The sequence below is a fragment of the Macaca mulatta genome, chromosome 16 (assembly GCF_049350105.2).
Source record: "Macaca mulatta isolate MMU2019108-1 chromosome 16, T2T-MMU8v2.0, whole genome shotgun sequence".
Lineage (NCBI taxonomy): Eukaryota > Metazoa > Chordata > Mammalia > Primates > Cercopithecidae > Macaca > Macaca mulatta.
Window position 1 is genome coordinate 9,900,142 of NC_133421.1, and position 23,090 is coordinate 9,923,231.

General features: G+C 45.5%; 1 protein-coding gene across 2 annotated transcripts in view; it reads left to right on the top strand.

Annotated features, from left to right (window-relative positions):
* The first annotated feature begins 16,263 nt into the window (after positions 1-16,263).
* The window catches only part of NDEL1 (nudE neurodevelopment protein 1 like 1), a 55,718-nt gene continuing 48,891 nt past the window's right edge, over positions 16,264-23,090 (top strand). For both annotated transcript variants that reach the window (XM_077970335.1, XM_077970334.1), the window contains exon 1: positions 16,264-16,413. The gene's annotated coding sequence lies outside the window, so the exon portion shown is untranslated. The remainder of the gene's footprint in view (positions 16,414-23,090) is intronic.

Sequence of the window (23,090 nt, forward strand, 5' to 3'; positions counted from 1 at the left end):
TCTCCATAGATCGATCGATCTATCTATCTATCTATCTATCTATCTATCTATCTATCTATCTATCAATCATCTATCCAATCTCTTCATCTGTCTAATATATATACATATTTCTTCATTTATCTCTCTCTATCAATTATCATGGAAATCATCCTTATTACCATTATGGCAAGAAGAGAAGGCTAAAGGTGGGTAAGGAGATGCAAACACTTTCTGACTCAAGGGACCTGGCTAATCTTGTCCTGATTTAGTGAGTAAGGTGTCTGTTGCAAACACTGCCACTGTCACTTTAGAGTGTTCTCCCCTTCTCAGCAGAAAGGACAAATGCACGCTGAACCATGGAAGAATAGTTTCAGCTTAGGGAGGGACGAGACCAGGAGTCCCTTCCCTGGGCAGGTCATGCTGTGGAGTTTTGTCTAGTTCTGGGGCCACATTGGAAGTGGTGTTGATGAGGCACCAAAGCGTGTGCTGGGGAAGAGGTTGGCCAGGATGGAGTTGAGTCTGGAGACCATTTTGGCGCAGTGAGATAAGCTCTTCCTTAGAGAGACATTTTTTTTTTTTTTGAGACGGAGTCTCGCTCTGTCGCCCAGGCTGGAGTGCAGTGGCCGGATCTCAGCTCACTGCAAGCTCCGCCTCCCGGGTTCACGCCATTCTCCTGCCTCAGCCTCCCGAGTAGCTGGGACTACAGGCGCCCGCCACCTCGCCCGGCAAGTTTTTTGTATTTTTTAGTAGAGACGGGGTTTCACCGTGTTAGCCAGGATGGTCTCGATCTCCTGATCTCGTGATCTGCCCATCTCAGCCTCCCAAAGTGCTGGGATTACAGGCTTGAGCCACCGCGCCCGGCTGAGAGACATTTTTGTGAGGCTAAGGGGCTTTTAGACAAGGGAAGAATCCCACCCCCACTGGCCACTGACTAACTGCAGGTGTGGTTTCTGCATGGGATGAGTAGCTGGACCAGAACAGAAGTTCCCAATGCCAGAATCATCTGGAGAACAGATTACAGAAACAGATTTCCAGGCCCCACTCATGACTTGCAGGTCTTGGGAGGGGCCCAGGAAAGTACACTCTACTTATTTTTAATAGTTGGATAGATGGATGGCTAGATATATGATAACGTAAGAATAGTGCATGCTAATGGTGGAATCTCGGTGATGGATGTATGGATTCTTGTAAAATTCTTTCGTCTTTGTTGTCTGTTTGAAAATTTTCATAACACCTGTTGGAAAAACAAAGTACCTTTTTGAATAAGTAATATATTCAGATGATTCAAAAGTTAGAAAGTGGCCGGGCACAGTGGCTCACGCCTGTAATCCCAGCACTTTGGGAGGCCGAGGTGGGCGGATCATCTGAGGTCAGGAGTTCGAGACCACCCTGACCAACATGGTGAAACCCCGTCTGTACTAAAAATTTAAAAAACTAGCCGGGTGCGTGTAATCCCAGCTACTTGGGAGGCTGAGGCAGGAGAATTGCTTGAACCCGGGACGCAGAGGTTGCAGTGAGCCAAGATGATACCGCTGCACTCCAGCCTGGGCAATAGAGCAAGATTTGTCTCAAAAGAAAAGAAAAAAAAGTGAGAAAGTGTTAAGTGACCTGCAGTGAATATTAATCTTCCTCCCTGTCCCTCATCTGCCCGTTTCCTGTGCAGCCCTTCAGAAGGTAACCATCCCTTCAAAAGAATAAACAAAAACAAGACCAAAAACAAAACAAACAAAAAAACCCAAAAAACAAAAATAAAACAAAAAAACCACACCAGAAAATAACAGGAGTTGGTGAGGATATGAAGAAATTGGAACCCTTGTACCCTGCTGGTGAGAATGTAAAAGAGTGCACTTCTTTGGAAAACAGTACAGTGGTTCAAAAACTTAAATATAGAATTACTGTAGGATCCATCAATTCCGCTTCCGGGTATATACCCCAAAGAATTTAAGCACGGACTCAAGTAGATCTTTGTATACCGATGTTCATAGCAGTGTTAGTCACAATCGCTGAAAGGTGGAAGCAATCCAAATGTCCATCAACACGTAAGTGGATAAACAGTGTGGTCCATTCACATGATGGAATATTTATTCAGCCTTAAAAGGAAGGAAATTTTACCACCTGCTACAACATGGATGAACCTTGAGGACATTAAGTGAAATAAGCCAGTTACAAAAGGGCAAATACTTTATGATTCCACTTAAATGAGGTTCCTAGAGCAGTCAAAATCGTAGAGACAGAAAGTGAAATGGTGGTTGCCAGGGGCCGGTGGGGCATGAGGGCACAATGGGGAGTGAGTGTTTAACAGGGGCAGAGTGTCCGTTTGGGAAGATGAGCATTCTGGATGGATGGTGGTGATGGTTGCTCACACTATGAGAGTACTTAATACTGCGGAACTGTACACTTAAAATGGTTAAGATGGGCCGGGTGCGGTGGCTCATGCCTGTAATCCCAGCACTTTGGGAGGCCAAGGTAGGTGGATCATTTGAGGTCAGGAGTTCAAGACCAGCCTGGCCAACATGGTGAAACCCTGTGTCTACTAAAAATACAAAAATTAGCCGGATGTGGCAGTGCGCACCTGTAATCCCAGCTACTCAGGGGGCTGAGGCAGGAGAATCGCTTGAACCTGGGAGGCAGAGGTTGCAGTGAGCTGAGATCACACCTGTGCATTCCAGTCTGGACGACAGAGTGAGACCTTGTCTCAAACAAAAACAAAAACAAAAACAAAAAAACAATAAAGGTTAAGATGGTAAATTTTGTTATCTGTATTTTACCACAGTAAAAAAGGTAACTGCTATTATTAGCAGTTAGTTTTGTGCATGTTATTTATATTTATATATACACAAACAAATACAAATAGGGATTTGTATTCCCTGTTTTTTTTTTTTTTCTTTTGAGAGATAGGGTCTCACTCTGTTGCCCAGGCTAGAGTACAGTGTTGCAATCGCAGCTCACTGCAATCTTGACTTCCCATTCTCAAGTGACTTCTCACCTCAGCCTCCTGAGTACCTGGGACCACAGGCATGCCACCACACATGGATAATTTTTAAATTTTCAGTAGAGACAAGATCTCGTTGTGTTGCCCAAGGCTGGTCTTGAACTCCTAGATTTAAGCAATCCTCCTGCCTCGGCCTCCCAAAGTACTAGGATTATAGACATGAGTCACTGTGCCCACCCTTCCCCCTGTGGTTTTTTTTTTTTTTTTTTTTGCTTTTTTTTTGTGATGAAGTCTCATTCTGTTGCCTAGGTTGAAGTGCAGTGGCATGGTCCCGGCTCACTGCAACCTCCGCCTCCCGGATTCAAGCAGTTCTCCTGCCTCAGTTTCCCGAGTAGCTGGGATTACAGGCGTCCACCACCACGCCTGGCTCATTTTTGTAGTTTTAGCAGAGACAGGGTTTTACCAGGTTGGTCAGGCTGGTCTCGAACTCCTGACCTCAAGTGATCCAACCGCCTTGGCCTCCCAAAGTGCTGGGATTACAGGATTACAGGTGGCTGTTAGCCACCATGCCCGGCCCTTCCCCCTGTTTTTAATCTAAAGGTGTGCACCACATGCATGCTGGTGCATCTTGCTTGTTTTACTGGACAGTACAGCTTGGAGCTTTCTCCCTTACGCACATGCACAGTTTGAGTTGTTGAATCTGACTTTTTAACAACTTCCCCAGGTGATGTTAAGGGGCAGCCTATGTGGGAACCTCTGGCTTCAGAAATCACTGGGGTCCTGGGTAGCTTGGAGATGTACTCCTTCCTCCAGGCTAGGGGAGGAGGACTGGAAGCTGCGGTGGTTCAGCTCAGATGGAGTCCCAAAGGGCCTCAGGAGCCTCCAGAGTAACCTGCTCTCTGTCCCCACCGTCTTCACTGTCCCCAGCTTTCCCTGCACACTATCTCCAGGGAATTGGGATCCCTGAAGCTCCTGGCTTTCCTGCTGCCCTGGAGGGACACTGGGTGTCCGGGCGCAGGGGCATTCCGCAGCTGTCTGCGCCACCTTCCTGCCACTCCCTGTGGGGACAGGGTGGGTGCAGCAGGCAGGGGCAACCCTGATGGGATGGCGTCACTCAGGCTATTTGGAACGTTGTGCCAGGGCTGACATTTAAATAAGAGTAAATGTGAGTCACCCCAAATATCTAAGGCGGAGGGATTGGAGGCTGGGGAGCAAACATGGGGCCGGGAACTGCAGGCTCAGCCCAGATACAGTGGAGAGAGGTGGCAGAGGGGATAGGAGAGACGGAGAATGTGAATTTACAGGTTAAGGCCAACCTTCGGCAGGGCAGAGACTCTTGGTCTTTTTACGTCACTGCTGTCCATGAAAAGACACCTGGTAATGATCTTGTGGGTAGGCCTAGATTACCGACCAGGGCCCGGATCGGGGACACTGAAGGTTGTGTGCTGTTTGGAGACAGCACGGTTGCCCTGAGTGCTCACAGTTGGCCAAGTGGGGCCAGCTCCAGTTCCGGCTCCAGAGGAGGATGGGCTCATGCAAGGGAGGCAGGAGAAGGCAAGCTGGCTGCCCCACATGTGCTCAGCATGAAGACAGTGAGGCGATGCACAAGGGCAGGAGGTGGGAGCACCTCCCAGCCATGAGTGTGTGTGTGCACATGACCCTTGACCCTCCTCCCGCCGCACCTTGGCTTCTCAGCATCCTGCTTGACCTGGTGACTGTGGGCAGATGGGAGGGCCTAACCAGAGAGGGCAAAGGACCCCAAAAGTATGCAGTGAAGTACGGCCGTGTCCCTAGGGAAGCCTACACAGAGGCCAGGGGACGAGATCTGCTGCTTCAGTGACCCCACAGGATGCCACTGGGGCACCCGGGTGAGGCTGCAGTTTCCACGGTGAGACTAGGGGAGAACCCTGGGTTGGTGCAGCTCTGAGGGTGTCCCCACCCATTTGCAGCTGTCAGCTCTGGCCTGGCTTGCTCCAGCCAGCTCAAGGGTTTGATTTACCCCAAGGTTCCCCATTGTTTCACCCTTGTGGGCTCTGCCCCATTATTACATAGCCCAGGGCTGCTGGTAGCACCGGGGACACCTTGGGCCTCTGAACTAACACAAAGAGGCCCCTGCCTCTAGGAAGTAAATTGGAAAAAGACCCTCCTTCTTTTCAGGCTGTGTCAGGGCGCATGGCTTAGCAGGCAGAATAGGAACTGATTTCATTCCCAATTCACCTGCCTTAGTTCCCAAGCCCCCCCAGCCCAACAACAGGCAGTGACCACAGGTCTCACCCCATCCCGTCCCTTCCCTATGAAGACTTCCTTGGCTCCCCATTGCCCTGAGGCAAAGCCCATACTCAGGGAGCCCAGGAAGCCCTCAGTGCTTTCTGGAGACTTGCTCCAGCCAGCCCCTCCCCTGGGCTATCTTTTGCGACACAGTGTGGTCACAGCTCTGGCTTCCAGCTCAGGTCTTGAAGGCCCTGGGCTTGTGGGCCTCTGTGATCTTTTTTTTCATGCTGTTTTTGGGGTCGTTTCCTGGCTGGAATGCCTTTCTACCTCATTACATCTCTCCTGGCATCTCCTCTACATCTTTTTTGTTTCGGTTTTTTGAAACAGGTTTTTGCTCTGTTGCCCAGCTAGGGCGCAGTGGCACCATCTCAGCTCAGTGCAACCGCCGTTCCCCCCAGGTTCAAGCGATTCTCCTGCCTCAGCCTCCAGAGTAGCTGGGATTATAGGTGTGTGCCACTACGCCTGGCTAATTTTTGTGTTTTTAGTAGAGACAGGGTTCCATCATGTTGGCCAGGCTAGTCTCGAACTCCTGACCTCAAGTGATCTGCCTGCCTCGGCCTCCCAAAGTGCTGAGATTACAGGTGTGAGCCACTGCCCCTGGCCTTCCTCTACATCTTTTAAGACCTTGAAGGAGGGGGATCCTATTTCACACAGCTCTGTAGACCCTGCACAAAGATCCAGTATTATTAGAGCTCAATACATGTTTAAGTAAAAAAAAAAAAAAGTCTGCCTTCTCAAGCCTAACTCGTGTGTTGGGCCAGAAGTGGGGTGAAGGGGGTGTTTGAGCAACACAGTCATTTTACTTTCTATTCTTTTTTTTTTTTTTTTTTTTTGAGACAGAGTCTCACTCTGTCGCCCAGGCTGGAGTGCAGTGGCACAATCTTGGCTCACTGCAACCTCTGCCCACTCCAGGTTCAAGCCATTCTCCTGCCTCAGCCTCCCAAGTAGCTGGGATTACAGGGACCTGCCACAAGGGCCAGCTAATTCTTTTGTATTTTTTGGTAGAGATGGAGTTTCACCATGTTGGCCAGGCTAGTCTCGAACTCCTGACCTCAAGTGATCTGCCCACCTCTGCCTCCCACAGTGCTAGGATTACAGGCATGAGCCACTGCGCCCAGCAAAAACATCAATTTCTTAAAAATATCTTAAACATGGCCTGGCCTGGTGCCGTGGCTCACACTCATAATCCTGGCACTTTGGGGGGCTAAGGTGAGTGGATCGCTTGAGCTCAGGAGTTCGAGACTAGCCTGGGCACCATGGTGAAACCCCATCTCTACTAAAATACAAAAATTAACCAGGTGTGGTGGAGTGGGTCTGTAATCCCAGATACTCAGGAGGCTGAGACACGAGAATTTTGTTTGAACCTGGGAGGAAGAGGTTGCAGAGATTGCGCCACTGCAGTCCAGCCTGGGAAAAAATACAAAACAAAACACAACCCTTAAACATAAGCAGTCATATCTTTAACAGCCTCAAATATAAGTATCTGTACCTTAAAAATATAATTAGGGGCTGGGCGTGGTGGCTTACGCCTGTAATCCCAGCACCCTGGGAGGCCGAGGCGGGCGAATCACGAGGTCAGGAAATCGAGACCATCCTGGCCAACATGGTGAAACCCCGTCTTTACTAAAATACAAAAAATTAGCCGGGCATGGTGGTGGCACGCGCCTGTAGTCCCAGCTACTCGAGAGGCTGAGGTAGGAGAATCTCTTGAACTCGAGAGGCAGAGGTTGCAGTGAGCTGAGATTGAGCCATTGCATTCCAGCCTGTTGACAGAGCGAGAGTCCGTCTCAAAAAAAAAAAAAAAAAAAAATGTATGTATGTAATATAATGAAACTTGAAATCTCAATTCCTGAAATGGTACAAACTTTAATAAATTAATATAAACTTCTAAGTATAAAAAGTTCACTTGTGTACCATCTGAAGTGTCACACATGTACACTCTGGCACGAGTGGGTGAGGGCTGGCGCTCTGGCACGAGTGGCTGGCACCCACGCAGGGGACAGAAACTTGGGGTCCCAGAGCTAGAAATAGGCGACTCTAGGACTTTCTGTGGCTGAGCCCAAGGCCCGGGTGAGATGCTTGACCCGAGAGTCCTTTGGATGGGACACCACTGAAGTGGATCAAATAAAAGAATCCAGAGAAAAGTAGCTGGGACTCTTTCAACAGGATGAAACTAGCAAGGAAGGATAGTGACCCGAGGGTGTGGGCCAGGGAGGAAGCGGAGACAGCAGGGCGGGACGTCGGGTGAGCAGGAAGGGGCTGAGTCATGGCCCAAGCTTGTGCCAGCCCGGGCAGCACGGGGCTGCGCTCTTGGCACCCACCGCATGGATTCCCTCTCGCTGTCGTCAAGTGACCCACTCCCGGGGCAGAGACGCTTCAGGACAGGCAGGGGAGGGAAGTCACCAAGACAGCGGGGAGATTTGTTCTCAGGGACACGGTAGGTGGAAGGGAAACCTCTCTCGACTCCCGGGGTGGTGGCAGCATTTGGAGAAAGAGTGCTTGATGTGAGCTGGCCGCCTTGGAGGATTTTCTGAGTTGGCAGTCTTCATCCCAGGGCTTTAATCCTTCCTGACAGCTGAGAGGCCTCAATTCTTGAGACAGGTAAGGCTAGGGTCAGGGACAGAGTTCAGAGTAAGAACAATTTTATTTTCGGATGATAAAAATAGCACTACTGTTGAAAAAAATGTGGAAAATTTTAACACACACATAAACACACACGCATGCACACACACAAAATACAAGCTGTACACCACTTCTACAGAAAACTACCATTAGTATTTTGGTGTTTATTCCAGCGTGTGTGTGTATATATATAATATGGCCATATAATATATAATTATGTTAAAATGTATAGTTGTACTTACACATATTATATATAATTATTTTTAAGATAAATGGGGTCACATTGTATGAATGCTTTTTGGACCTTTTTTTTTTTTCAATTGTTATCTTTTAATCCCAATAAACATTCTTTTAGATCCTCTTTTTTAATAGATGTAGTAATTTGCTTAACTAATCTCATGTTGATTCATATTTAGGTTGTTTCCGATTTTTCCCTATTATAAAAATTGTTGGCGGGGTGCGGTGGCTCTCGCCTGTAATCTCAGCACTTTGGGAGGCCAAGGCCGGGCGGATCCCCTGAGGTCAGGAGTTTGAAACCAGCCTTGACCATCATGGTGAAACCCTGTCTCTACTAAAAATACAAAAATTATCTGGGCGTCGTGGCATCCACCTGTAATCCCAGCTACTAGGGAGACTGAGGCAGGAGAATCGCTTGAACCCGGGAGGTGGGGGTTGCAGTGCGCTGAGACGGCGCCATTGCACTCCAGCCTGGGCAACAAGAGTGAAACTCCATCTCAAAAATAAAAAGTCTGCAATAAGTGTTTTTACTGAATATATTGGTGGTATTTCCTTAAAATAAATTACTAGCAATAGAATCGACAGCTCAAAGGATAATATTGTTTTAAAGCCTTGTGATAAATATTGTAAATTTGCCTTTTAGAAGGTTGTGCCAATTTGGACTCCCTTCAGCGATATTTGAAATTGTCTTTTGTTGTCACCCCCACCCACTTTGCCTGGATATTATTATAACATTATCTTTACCAAAAGAAAAAAATCTGAAAGTCATCCACCTCTCTGTCATCAGGGTCAGTATCCTAGCTTAAGGCATTACCATCAGCTTGTTTGGAATTCTGCAATAGCCCGTTCACTTCCTTTTCTGCTTCAGCTCTCTTCCCTCATGGTCTTCTCCAGAATGGTCAGAGTTCTTTTTTTTTTTTTTTTGAGATAGAGTTTCGCTCTTGTTGCCCAGGCTGGAGTGCAATGGCGCAATCTCAGCTAACCTCAACCTCTGCCTCCTGGGTTCAAGCGATTCTGTAGCTGGTATTACAAGCATGCGCCACCACGCCTGGCTAGTTTCATATTTTTAGTAGAGACAGGGTTTCTCCATGTTGGTCAAGCTGGTCTTGAACTCCTGACCTCAGCCCGCCTCAGGCTCCCAAACTGCTGGGATTACAGGCGGGAGCCACTGCACCCGGCTAGAGTTCTCATTTTAAAAAATATGCATCCATTGCTTTTTGATTTGGTTGTGACAGACTGGCTTGGATCAGATTAGGATTCTTTTAGAGGACGATGTAAAAATTAGATCTCTCTCTCTTACACACACACACACGCACACACACCACATACACACACGGCTGTTTTAAGGCATCAGAAAGCACTCAACATGTGTGGAATTAAATAAGCAGAATCCTGGAGAGAAGGGAACCACTTTGAGGTCAGGGGATATTCTTCACTGCTTTTGACTCTCAAGAAATTTGCCAGTTTGCTTGGGAGACATTGAGGCTGGGCAGAAAAGGGTAACCTAAAGCTTGGGCAGTATCACAGGGCTCAAAAATTAGAATCCAAGGCAAACAGAATGTAAGGAACTAAGATCCTGGGGAAAAGGGCATGAGAGAGGCGAGCCCCAATTTCCATGTAGTTTCTTTTCTCAGAAAATTTGCCAAATCATATTCTCTGCACGTGTTGTTGTGAGGGTGAGGGGCAGAAGCAAAGCAGAAAGCTATTCTTAAGCTGAGCCTCGCTTTTGGGCTTTTCAGGGTTGTGAGAATTTAAAAATTGGAGTTCAGGGTCTGATAAGAAGAATCTGGTAAATGCCCTAGGGTTTCAGAGAGAGTCCTACAAGACCATGACCAAGGAATCAGGGCAATCCAGAAATAGACCAGCCCACACAAAGCCTGTAACATCTCAATTCCTGATTGGATTAAATGATTTGACCCTACTCTAATGGGCTGGCCGGGGGGTGAAGAAATTTACATATTTTCTGGAGAACATCATTCAGAGCCTCTACAATTTTTATTTTAACTCCAACCTGTAAGTGAGAATGCGAGTTTTCATTCTACCCAGCATCCAATATTTAACAAAAATTAGCAGATATACCAGGAGACAAGACCAAATAAACAAAAAGCAAGAAAAAACTGATTATAGAACCAGATCTAAAGGAGAACAAGGTATTAGTATTATTGTATTTGAACTCTAATACACTGAAGAAAGTAGATAGGGGCTGGGTACAGTGGCTCATATCTGTAATCCCAGCACCTTAGGAGGCCAAGGTGGGCGGATCACTTGAGGACGGGAGTTCAAGACCAGCCTGGCCAACACAGCAAAACCCCGACTCAACTAAAAATACAAAAAATTAGCTGGGCATGGTGGTACATGCCTGTAATCCCAGCTACTCGGGAGGCTGAGGCATGAGAATCGCTTGAACCTTGGAGGCAGAGGTTGCAGTGCACCGAGATTGTGCCATTGCACTCCAGCCTGGATGACACAGAGAGACCCTGTCTCAAAAAAAAAAGAAAAAAAAAAAAGTAGATAGAAATTAGTTTTAAAAAGAATTAAATGGTAATTCTGGAACTAAAAAACATACTCACTAAGATGTAAAAAACCCTCTATAGATAGGTTTAACAGCAAATTAGATACAACAGAAGAAAGGATTCATAAATGAATGACAGGTGAGTGGAAAATATTCAGTCTAAAGTATGGAGTGGGGAAACAGGTGGAAAACACAGAAAAGAGCATAAGAGCATATGGAACGTGGTGTAAAGGTCTACATACATTCAGTTGGAATCACTTAGATACAGGAGAATGAGTGGCTGGGTCGGGGTAATAGTTGAGGCATTAGTGACTATGAATTTTACAATATTAATGAAAGACATTAAACCACAGATTTGTGAAACTCTATAACTCTTCAGAAAAAAAAAATCCACACCTAGGAGCATTGTAGTAAAACTTCTGAGACCAAAGACAGAGAACTCTTAAAAATCAGCTGGGGAGGAGCCAGGTGCAGTGGTGAGAACCTGTAGTCCCAAAATACTAGGGAGGCTGAGGCAGGAGGATTCCTTGAGCCGACGAGTACAAGGCCAACTTGAGCAACGTAGTGACACTCAGTCTCTTAAAAAAAAAATCGATCCAGGAGCCATGCCTCACACTTGTAATCCCAACACTTTGGGAGGCTGAGATGGACAGATCACTTGAGGTCAGGAGTTCGAGACCAGCCTGGCCAACATGGTGAAGGCCTGTCTCTACTAAAAATACAAAACTTAGCCGGGTATGATGGTGGGCACCTGTAATCCCAGCTACTCAGGAGGCTGAGGCAGGAGAATCCCTTGATTCTGGGAGGTGGAGGTTGCAGTGAGCCAAGATTGAACCACTGCACCCCAGCCTGGGTGACAGAGTGAAACTCTGTCTTAAAAAAAAAATCAGCTGAGGGAAAAAAAGACATGTTATCTTTGGAGAAGCAGGCATAATTCTTCCAAGATAAATGATGGAAATCAGGAGACAATGGAAATCAAGGATGCATGTTATAATCTTCAAAGGGCTGAAAGAAAATAGCTGACAATCTAGAATCTTCTACACAGAAAAATATTCTTCCAAAATAAAGGTGGGCAAGCCAGGTGCGGTGGCTCACGCCTGTAATCCCAGCACTTTGGGAGGCCAAGGCAAGTGGATCCCCTGAAGTCAGAAGTTCGAGACCAGCTTGGCCAACATGGTGAAACCCTGTTTCTAGTAAAAATACAAAAATTAGCTGGGCATGGTGGCGGGCGCCTGTAATCCCAGCTACTTGGGAAGCTGATGCAGGAGAATAGCTTGAACCCGGGAGGTGGAGGCTGCAGTGAGCCAAGATCGCGCCACTGCACTCCAGCCTGGGTGACAGAGTGAGACTCTGTCTCAAAAAAAAAAAAAAAAAAAAAAAAAGAAAAAAGAAAAAAAGAAAAGAAAGAAAGGTGGGCTATAGAGGTTTACAAATGAAAACAGAGATAATTCATTGCCAAGAGAGCCTTACTAAAAGAAATACTAAAGGAAGTTATTCAAGCAGAAGGAAAACAATCCAAGGGCAGCACAGAAATGCAGGAATGAATGAGTGAAAAGACGTAAGTAGGTGGAGAAAATATATGAATATTGACCATACAAAACAATTAGAGTGTCTTAGGAATTAAAAAATATGTGAGGAATTCCATGACTATAATAGCCAAAAGGTAAGAGGGAAATAGTGGAGTTAAATTGTTGTAAGCTTCTTGCTTTACCTGGGGAGTGATAGAAGTATGAATTATAGTGGTCTACTAATTTAATAATGAATGTCATAATCTCTAAGGTAACCATTAAACAAGAATACAAGAATGCATAATTAAAAAGCTAATGGGGGCCGGGCATAGTGGCTCATGCCTGTAATTCCAGCACTTTGGGAGGCCAAGGTGGGAAGATTCCTTGGGGTTGGGAGTTTGAGGCCAGCCTGGCCAATGTGGCAAAACCCCATCTCTACTAAAAATACAAACATCAGCCGGGCACGATTGTGTGTGCCGGTAATCCCAGCTACTTGGGAAGCTGAGGCAGGAGAATAGCTTGAACAGGAGGCAGAGGTTGAAGTGAGCCAAGGTCGTGCCAGACTCCATTAAAAAAAAGAAAAAGCTAATGGGGAAATGGAGTAATTCTAAAAATCTGATTATTTAAAAAGAGGGTAAAAAAGGGATAAAGTAAGTAAATTTCCTAAAAATGTTTTTGACTATTTGCATTCTTCTGCTATGAATTTATCTGTATCTTTTCCCCAGTTATCTATTTGGATGCTTTCCTTTTCTTATTGATTTAAAATAGATATAAACCCAGGTAAATAGAAATATGTCCATGTGGGCCGGGCATGGTGGCTCATGCCTGTAATCCCAGCACTTTGGGAGGCTGAGACGGGCAGATCACGAGGTCAGGAGTTCGAGACCAGCCTGACCAACATGGTGAAACCCCCATCTCTACTAAAAATACAAAAATTAGCTGGGCGTGGTGGCAGGCGCCTGTAATCCTAGCTACTCAGGAGGCTGAGGCAGAAGAATCGCTTGAACCCGGGAGGTGGAGGTTGCAGTGAACAGAGATCACATCACTGCACTCTAGTCTGGGCAACAGAGCGAGACTCCGTCTCAAAACAAACAAACAAACAAAAAACAAAAAAAGCACAAAAAACTATGTCCATGTGAATATTGCAAATACTTTCTTATAGGGACCAGTATTAAGTCTTTGTGCTTTTACCCTGAGTCAGAACACTAACGGCCTGGTTTATTTACTGACCACTTGCTTTGATGCTCATGAGGCTGTTCTGTTAAAGTCTTAATGCTTTGCACGCAGCAGGAGCTCAACAAATGCCTAATGAGCTGAACTGAATTGAGGTCAAGGGGCTAAGCAAACATAGTGGTGCTGCATCATTGTCAGAGAGTAAGGAGTTATCTGAACCAGCGACAGGAATAGTGAATGGTGAATGGTGACGGGACAGAAATAAAGAATCAAGGGATCCGTTACAGAAGGCTCAGACCTTGAGCTGCAGCTTTGAGAGGGAATGCCTGGAGCAGAAATGAGCGGTACATACCTAATCACGGCCAGCAGGTGGCGCTCTAAAGACGTCTCGTTGCTATCCAGACTCCCAGGGCCAAGATCTTGCTGGAGCACCGGGAAGTGGAAACTGAGTGAGGCATGGGGAACCTCTCAGCCCTAACTTTTTGCTCTGTGCTTCCTGCAGAAGTGCAGTTCCCAAGATCAAGAGCCTGTAGGTATTTTTGCTTTGTTTTCCTATACTTGTTTGGCTTGTGGGTGTCTGTAGAGCACCATCCACTCAATTCAGTTTAGAACAGTATGGTCTCAAACTTTGATGAGCAAACGCATCACCCACTTCTCTTGTGAAAATGCAAAATCTGATTCAAAAGAACTGGGGTGGGGCCTGAGGTTCTGCATCTAACAAGCTCCCTGGTGGTGACTCATGCCCAGTAGTTCTAAAATTTGTTAGAACATGCTGTGTAAGTTTCCATCTCTATGCAATATGGGAGGTGAGAGAGAAGCAAATCCAGGCTCTTCTCTCAGAGTTTACCAGAGTGAACACAATTTCACAGAAATGTCTGAAATACAAGTTAGAGTGTGAGTCCACTCACGGCATAACCTTGGGCAAGTTGCATGACTTCTTTGGGTCTCAGTTTTCTCATCTGTAAAATGGGAATAGTAATAGCCTCTACCTTAGAAAGTTACTTGAGAGTTAAAGCAGGATATTGTCCATGAAACACTTTGCACGGTGCCTAGCGCATAGTAAACCTCAACAAAGCTTGGGGCACCCTAAGAGCAGTATGGAGTCGGGCAGGTTACCCTGGCAGGGTGGTAAATTGGAGGAAGCAAGTAGTGGAGGTCAATCCTTAAGAAGGTGCCATCTCGGGCCAGGTGCGGTGGCTCATGCCTGTAATCCCAGCACTTTGGGAGGCTGAGGCGGTTGGATCATGAGGTCAGGAGTTCAAGACCAGCCTGGCCAAAATGGTGAAACCCTGTGTCTACTAAAAATACAGAAATTAGCCGGGTATGGTGGTGGGTGCCTGTAATCCCAGCTACTCAGGAGGCCGAGGCAGAGAATTGCTTGAACCTGGGAGGTGGAGGTTGCAGTGGGCCGAGATTGCACCACTGTACTCCAGCTTGGGCAAAGAGGGTGCTGTCTCAGTTATCAGGATATCCATCATCTGAGAAGAAGGGTGTCAGGAGGTGAGGACAGAGAGACAGGGAGAGGTCAGGTGCCTTGATTAGCAGGTGGCAAACCCAAGAGGGGCTTTGAGGGGATTTAAGTGTGCTGCAGGCTAAGCAGGAAGCAGGCTTTCTTCTGGAGGTGGAGGTGGGCAGGATTTCCAGGCAGATCAAGCCGCGGCTTTCTGCACACTCCCCTATTTCACATCTTTAGGGGCTTCAGAGACTTGCGAGAGGAGCTAAGAGGAGCCAAGGGTCACCCTGATCCCGCCTGCATGCATGGCTTTGCCACATCCTGAAAAAAGCCTCGGTCCCACTGCCATGGATTCCTCAGCCCAGGTACCTAAGTTTACCCGCAGGCTTTAAATAGGGGTGATGTTTCTATGTACCTCTAAGATCCACAGATATTTATGGACTTAACCTCCAGGGCTCTGATGAGTGCTCCTGGGGATACAGAGACAAATCCACACAGCCCTACCTTCACGGCTGACTCTGGGGAGAAAAGACGTCACCCTGGGAGAACGAAAAGAAGGATCCGTGAAGGGCCTCCTAGCCCTTCTTAATAATGGTGCTTCTTCTAGATCGTAAGACTAATTGAGGCATGAGACCTACAGCCACTGTGGAGGCAACAGTGTTCAGTCTTCAGACCAGGGTGTCTGACCTAATAAAGCCATAAGGAGTGAGTCAGATCTGATAGGGCTGGAAGGGGACAACCACTAAGACTTAAAGGGGCTAATTGGACTTGGGATAACTTACGTTATCTCATTTAAGCTCTACACAATACTATGAGGTCAGTACCAGCACTGTTTCCATTTATATATGGGGAAAATGAGACTCGGAGAGCAAAGCAACTTGCTCAAGTTCTTTTTTCGTTGAGACGGAGTCTTGCTCTGTTGCCCAGGCTGGAGTGCAGTGGCACCATCTCGGCTCACTGCAACCTCCACCTCCCAGGTTCAAGTGATTCTCCTGCCTCAGCCTCCCGAGTACGTGGGATTACAGGCGTGTGCCGACATGCCTGGCTAATTTTTGTATTTTTAGTAGAGACAGGGTTTCACCATATTGGCCAGGCTGTTCTTGAACTCCTGACCTTAGGTGATCCACCTGCCTCGGCCTCCCAAAGTGCTGGGATTACAGGTGTCAGCCACTGTGCCCGGTTTCAAGTTCTCACAGCTACAATGGCAGGTGGAGGCTATGTGACAAGTTCATTGTCTTATGTACCACGTTATGTGCTTGGCCTGCATGGAGAGACAAACAACATTGGCATCCACTGTCTCCCCCCTTAAATAGTGACAGCTCTTGTCCATGCCTTTACCCTCCAAATACAGGAATGAAGGCAGGAAAGTGGAGGAGAGAACAGGTCATCTGTCCGGAAGGCCAGTGGCTTCCAAACTACACATGCAGGCGAGATGGGGAGGCTGAAGGCCTGGCTGAGAAGTTAGAACTTGAATTTCTTCTTCCCTTCCCAAAGCACTGCAGTCTTGCTCAACACCAGCTGAGTGACGAGGCGGGCAGGGTTGCCTCACTTCAGGGCAGTAGGCCCCAGCCTTCCTGACTCTAACCCATTTCCGGTCCTTGCGTATCTTTGGTCGGACGGTGGTTCTCACTCTTCCTATTGACTTCTACTTTGTGTCAGCAAGTTTAGCGTGGGCCCCGTATGCTGCCGTGGATCTGATCAGCTGAGGCCTGAGACACAGGACCAGGTACATTGGGTGGAAAGGGCTGATTGGAGAAGGTCTGGGCCACAGGAGGGTTTGCCTGAGAGATGCCAGAATGGGGGGGCTCCTGATGTCTGAGGACCCTCTGTGCCCATGAGGCAGGTGGATTGTCAAAGGCTGAGGTCCGTTTGGAAAGTTGGTTATGTCCCTGTGGTGTGAGGGTTGGGTGATGGGTGACATAAAGAGATGGCTTTGGTGGCTTCCTGAAACCACATCATTTGTGCACATCTTTCCCCGAGAGTCTGATCACCTTGATTTGGTTTCCTATCTCCTGAACTGCCCACGTAGCATTTTTCTGGTTTGCAGAGGGAGCTCGTAGGGTTCCGACAGGTTTATCTGGAGCTGACAGAGACAATCAGTGCGATACACTGAAGTCATGCTGAGCTGACCAAGTTAGGGGCTTACGATCACGTCCTGGGACCTTGACTTCACTGCTCATGGACCATTTGCTTCCCTCTGAACGTGTTTTCTCATCTACAAAATATAAGACATCTCTATGTTTTTGGACGTTTGTAAACTTAAGCAGAATGATGATTGTGAAGGTGTTTTGTGAACTGTATGGTTGTATTCTTCAGGGTTTGGGGTTCCTTTTATTTCATTTTGTAAATGGAACTAGATGATTTTTCCTGATAATATAATATCTGACAAAAATTTAATCAGGACAGAGAAATTGGAAGTGTTTGCATAATTCTATCTCCAAAGATTAATACTTTGGCACATAGACATCTAGACTCTTAAATGAATATTTTTATGTCAAATCCTACTTACTGTCTTGTAACCTTTTTTTCACTTAATAATATCTCTTGAGTGTCGTCTCTGTTAATTCATAATTATCTACCTCGTCTTTTTTAACAGCTGTGTAGTATTCCATTGTGTGGCTGTATCATGATTTATTAAACCAGTCTCCTGTTGGTGGGCTGTCTAGGGTATTTCCAATTTATTTCTATAATAATAAACAGTGCCACAGTAAACATCACCGAATGTACGTCTTTGCACACTAGTCCTATTATTTCCTCAGAATAAATCCTTAGGTGTTGGATTCCTAGGTGAAAGGTTGTACATATATTTAGTTTTCATTCATTTGTCCAGATTCCCTTAAGAAAGGTCATACCATCTTATTTATTTATTTATTTGAGGCAGGGTCTTGCTATGTTGCCCAGCCTGATCAGAAACACCTCTTCCCACCTCAGCCTCCCAAGTAGCTGGGATTACAGGCTTGAGCCACTGTGCCTTCATTTGCTTAGTTTTTAGATACACATCACTGATTCCTCTCCAACAGAGCTATAAAATTCCCGGCAATCTGATCAAACGCATTAGATTGTCTCTCAGTCTCTTGTCTTGTTTTCTTTCTCTTATTCCTCAGAGACATCTGCCTGGTGCCTCATCCTGCTGCTCCTGCCTGGATCGGTTTCTCCCCAGGACTGCTGAATGTTGTCATTTTAGGAATTCCTTTTTCTGTTTCTTGTGTGAATCCTCTCTCTTTTGGATTCCTTCCGTCCGTCTGTCCTTCCTTCCTTCCTTCCTTCCTTCCTTCCTTCCTTCCTTCCTTCGTCCCGTCCTCCCTCCCTCCTTCCCTCCGCCCTTCTCTCTCTCTCTCTCCCTCCCTCTCCCTCTCTCTCTTTCTTTCTTTTCTTTTCTTTTTTCTTTTCTTTTCGTTCTTTTTTGAGATGGAGTCTTGCTCTGTTGCCCAGGCTGGAGTGCCGTGGTGTGATCACGGCTTACTACAGTCTTGAATTCCCGGGCTCAAGCCATCCTCCCACCTCAGCCTCCCAAGTAGCTGGGGCCACAGGCGTGTGCCACCATACTTGGCTAATTTTTTGTATTTTTTGTAGAGATGAAGTTTTGCCACTTTTTAATTTATATATATACTTTTTTGCCACTTTATAGTTTTAACTTTATTTATTTGTTTAGAGATAGGGTCTCACTCTGTTGCCCAGGCTGGAGTGCAGTGGCTCAATCACAGTTCATTGCAGCCTCGACCTCCCTGGGCTCAGGTGATCCTCTTACTTCAGCCTCCTGAGTAGCTGGGACTACAGGCACGTGCTGCCATACTTGACTGATTTTTGTATTTTTTTGTAGAGACAGGGCTTCATCATGTTGCCTAGATTGTTCTGGAACTCCTAGGCTCAAGCCATCCTCCTTCCTCGGCCTCCCAAAGTACTGGGATTACAGGCGTGAGTCACTCATTTTACATTTTTAATGTGCCTTGCCCATTTTACATTTTGTGGTAAATATATGTAGTATATATGTAGCACAAAGTTTACCATTTTAATCTTTTTTTTTTTTTTTTGTGATGGAGTCTCGCACTGTTGCCCAGGCTGGAGTGCAGTGGCGCGATCTTGGCTCACTGCAACCTCCGCCTCCCAGGTTTAAGCGATTCTCCTGCCTCAGCCTCCTGAGTAGCTGGGATTACAGGCGCCCGCAATCACCCCCGGATAATTTTTTGTATTTTTAGTAGAGACAGGGTTTCACCATGTTGGCCGGGCTGGTCTCGAACGCCTGACTTCGTGATCCACCTGTCTCGGCCTCCCAAAGTGCTGGGATTATAGGCATGAGCCACTGCACCTGGCCCATTTTAATCATTTTTAAACATACAGTTCAGTGGCATTAAGTACGTTCATGTTGTTGCGCTTACTATCACCACCACCCATCTCCAGAACTTCTTCATCTTCCCAGACTGAAACTCTACCCATTAAGCACTAAATACCCATTTTCCCCTCCCTCCCTCCCTCCCAGGCCCTGGCAACCATCAGTCTATTTTCTGTTTCTATGAATTTCACTCTTCTAATTACCTCATATTTGGAGAATCATACAGTACTTGTCTGTTTGTATGGATCTCACATTTTCCTCCTCATTTTCTTCCCTGTTTTGGTGACATGCATCTTCCAATGATAGGAGGTAATTTTGTTAGGTTTTGACTATCTGGAAACAGGCCTTCATTCTATCCTTATACTTGTTAAAGGGTCTGGCTTGATTTAGAAAACTGGTTGGAAATGTTTGTTTTCTCTGAATGTTAAAGGCAATGGTTCATTGTTTTCAAGCTTCTAGTTTATTGTTGAAATCTTCTGCTATTATGATTCAGGATCCTTTGTACTTGTGCTGGTTTTATATGGAAGTTTTTAGGGGTGTCTTGTCATCCTTAGGATTCTGAAATTTCATCTGTGGGTGTTTCTTCATTGATTGTCCTGAGTACTCAGGAGACCCTTTCAACCTGGGTGTTCATGTTATTCAATTCTGGAAAAATCTCTTGAATGATTATCTTAGAATAATTCCTTCCTCCTCATTTTCCCTGTGCTTGCTTTCTGAAACGCCTATTATTTGAATATTAGACTTTGGGGTTTATCCTCTCATTTTCTTCCTTTAATCTCTGATTTGGGTGATCTGTCTTTTGTTCTCCTGTTTTGGAAGATTTTCTCAATTTCATGGTCATAGTCTTCAGATGAATATTTTAATTTCGACCCTCATTGTTTTTAAAAAAGGGCTCTTGTTCTCATTTCCTTTTTTGAAGCCCCATGTTCTTGTTTCATGATGTAATGCCTTTGTTTATTTCTCTGAAGATATTAAACATTTTTTCCAGCTTACTTCTTCTCCCTGCATTGTGTTTATTGCTGCTGAATCTCACTCTCTTTTTTTTTTTCTTTTTTATTTCTTTGTTTTTTTTCAAGACAGACTCTTGCTCTGTCTCCCAGGCTGGAGTACAGTGGTACAATCTCGGCTCTTTGCAACCTCTGCCTCCCGGGTTCAAGTGATTCTTGTGCCTCAGCGTCCCGAATAGCTGGGATTACAGGCATGCACCACCACGCCTGGCTAATTTTTGTATTTTGACCTCAAGAGATCTGCCCTCCTTGGCCTCCCAAAGTGCTAGGATTACAGGCATGAGCCACTGCGCCCAGCCTCTTTTTTCTTTTACTTTTCCTGTACCTATGGATTATATTGAAGCCCTTGAATTTCTTTTACGCTATTTTGTTCTATCTTTCACATTGGAGGTTTCCTCAAATGTTTGGTGATTTCTTGTTGAATGTTCATTTTTATGATCAAGGAACTAGAAGCTGATTGGAGGGTGTTTGTGTCTGTGTGTGTGTCTGTATCTGGCCTTGGTTGTTGGGTCTCTGTATATGGTGATCAAATGGGGGGACCAGTCCCTATGATTGGGAACCCCCCAGAAGAATGCTCCAGTCTCCTGCCTGGAGGGTACAAGCCAGGCTGCTAACATTCTGGGGGGCCATCGGGGGACACGAGGGGGTCTCAGCATTCTGTATGTAGCTTCAAAGACTTCCCCTCTCCCAAATCCTTCTTCCCTTTATGGTGTAGTGACTTAACCCTGCCTGGGATGTGTCCAGTCTCCCCAGATCTGGAGCTCTTCTGGTTTAGTTCCTCCAGTAAGCACACCTTCTCCCGCTGGGGTGGGAGAGAAGTAGATGCCTTGGCTTGTCGATTGCCTGGGCTGTGAAGCCCTGTGTTGAAACGCTTTGTAAACACATCATATGTTTCGACAGATCTTCCTGTTTTTAACCCCACCCTACCTTGCTTTTCAAAGTAACCCGCACCTCCAGTTCCTGAGACGTTCTGGAGTTAGAGGCACGGCACTGCTTGCTGCTGGTTGGCATTTAGTTTTCAGCCTTTTCTGATCGACCACATCAGCTGTCACTTACTCATCCACTTTCCAGCTTCCAAAATCCTGTCGACATCCCTTGTCCGCTGTTGTCTCCTTTCCGATCCTCTGTCCTTGTGGGTTTATACCTTTTAAAATTTGTGTTTGGTCTTTTTTGTTGGTGGGATTTCAAGAGGAAGTGAAGATACACGTGTTTAATCCATCGTGGTAACTGAGATGGTTACTGCATTCTTCACTCTGCGACCAGCATCGCAGGAGACAGTGGGCTTCCTTACACTTTACGAACATTGGGTATTATCATTTGTCTTAAATTTTGCTAATCTGATAAATAAAAAGCAAGGAGATATCTCAATGTCATTTTAATTTATGTTTAAAAGTTATTAATGATATAGCTGAGGGTCTTCTTAGGTGTTTATTGGCCATTTATATTTCTTCTATGAACCATCTATTTGTGTCCATCGCTCATTTTTCTACTAGGGCAGAATGACTGTTAAATTATTAATGTATGGCCAGCTCTATAAAAAAGTTTATGGCTGATTCCTTCCTTCCTTCCTTCCTTCCTTCCTTCCTTCCTTCCTTCCTTCCTTCCTTCCTTCCTTCCTCCCTCCTCTCTTTTTCCTTTTCCTTCCTTCCTTCCTTCCTCCCTCCCTCCCTCTTCTCTTTTCTTTTTCCTTCCTTCCTTTCTTTCTTTCTTTCTTTTTCTTTCTTTCTTTCTTTCTTTCTTTCTTTCTTTCTTTCTTTCTTTCTTTCTTTCTTTCTTTCTTTCTTTCTCTTTCTCTCTTTCCTTCTTTTCTTTCTTTCTTTCTTTCTTTCTTTCTTTCTTTCTTTCTTTCTTTCTTTCTTCTCTCTCTTCTTTTTTACTTTTTGTCAGAGTCTCACTCTATCACCCAGGCTGGAGTGTGGTGATATGATCACGGTTCACTGCAGCATCAACCTCCTAGGTTCAGTGATCCTCCCACCAGAGCCTCCCAAGTAGCTGAGACTATAAGCACACACCACCATACCTGGCTATTTTTTAAATTTTGTATACAGGCAGTGTCTTGCCATGTTGCCTTGGATGGTCTTGAACTCCTGGTCTCAAACAATCCTTCTGCCTGGGCCTCTCAAAGTGCTGGGATTACAGGTGTGAGCCACCACACCTGGCCTGATCCCTTATTTTCTTGTATATGCAGTCTCAGAGCACAGACTTCAGAAAATAGTGGTTCTTAATGACTTCATCTAAAGTTTTTGATGATTTTCTTCCCTTAGATTATGAAATTAATATGTGTTTGCTATAGAAAATTTGGAAAATACTGATAAACACAAAAAAGAAAATATGAATTACTCAGAGATAACCACCACTTATATCCTCCCAGTCTTTTATTCTGAGCATATACTTATAAAAAGAAAAGTGGAGTAATTTTATTTTGTGTCATGCTTTCAACTTACGAAATCATAATTTGTTCTCATGTGCATTGTTCTATGACATCATTTCCAGTGACCATACAATATTTCTTTACATGTATATACAATCATTTATTTAGCTAATCTCCTAAATGACACACATGTGGGTTCCTATTGGGTTAAAATTTTGATTAACATGTTCCTCTGTTGATCATGACCCCATCTAATCCCGTTTCCACCATGTATCTGCTTAGCATTCTCTTTTTTTGTGGGGGGAAAAAGGATAAAGGTAAACTTTAATTCTTTTCAGGTTACATTATTACTAATTCCAATGTAATGAATACAGACTCATGGAAATTTTCTAGAACTTTCCATGTTTGTTGCTGGGTCAGAGGGAGTGGTTGGGAAGGGTCATTCTGGGACCCTCATTAGATATCTCCACAGCTTTGCATCACCTTCCTCCCTCCCTCCCTCCTCTCTCTCTCGACATGAAACTGTCGAGGGCCAGAAGCACCGATGAAGGAGTGCGAGATGGAATAAGGAGAAAAAAGAAGCAGATCACCCGAGAAATAATAGCTTAACAGAGAGAAAAATCCAAAGACGGAGACTGGTCTAAGCTGAAGACCTGAATTCTGTCCCTGAGTCTGCCACTAACTCAGACTCATAT